This window comes from Nicotiana attenuata, chromosome 11 (assembly GCF_001879085.1).
Source record: "Nicotiana attenuata strain UT chromosome 11, NIATTr2, whole genome shotgun sequence".
In the NCBI taxonomy this organism is placed as follows: domain Eukaryota; kingdom Viridiplantae; phylum Streptophyta; class Magnoliopsida; order Solanales; family Solanaceae; genus Nicotiana; species Nicotiana attenuata.
In genome coordinates, this window is record NC_031999.1 from 44,194,771 (window position 1) to 44,195,301 (window position 531).

Consider the following 531-nt stretch of genomic DNA (forward strand, 5'->3'; position numbering starts at 1 on the left):
TTTGTGGTAAATTGTTTCTCTAGCCCACCACCAAATCGACAGGTTTATCCAAAATTTGTACATCCATTTTATTGAGTATTTATATAATCGTCAAATTTTACAAGTTTTTCTTTGTCCGAGTCTCTAATATTAGACCGGGGGGGGGGGGGGGAATGTTTTACAACATCACTTTGTTAACCGTGGAAGTAGCCATTAATTCTTGCGTTAAGGTAGACTGTCTACATTACACTCCTTGGGGTACGAATCTTTTCTCGATCCTGTGTAAATATGAAATATTGTATACATCGAACTGCCTTCATATGTTATCGATTCGTTCCCCCATCCAGTGAAAGATGTAGCTTCACTGCAGTAGACAGGGGCGGAGCTAGAGTGTTCCGAGCGGGTTCGGCCGAACCCAATTCGAACCCTATATTTATTTTAAAAAATTCATTAAAGCGACTAGAAGTCCGAACCCATGAACTTGAAATCCTGACTTCACCTCTGACAATAGACGGATTTTTCTATTGTATTCGCCACGAATTATATATATAT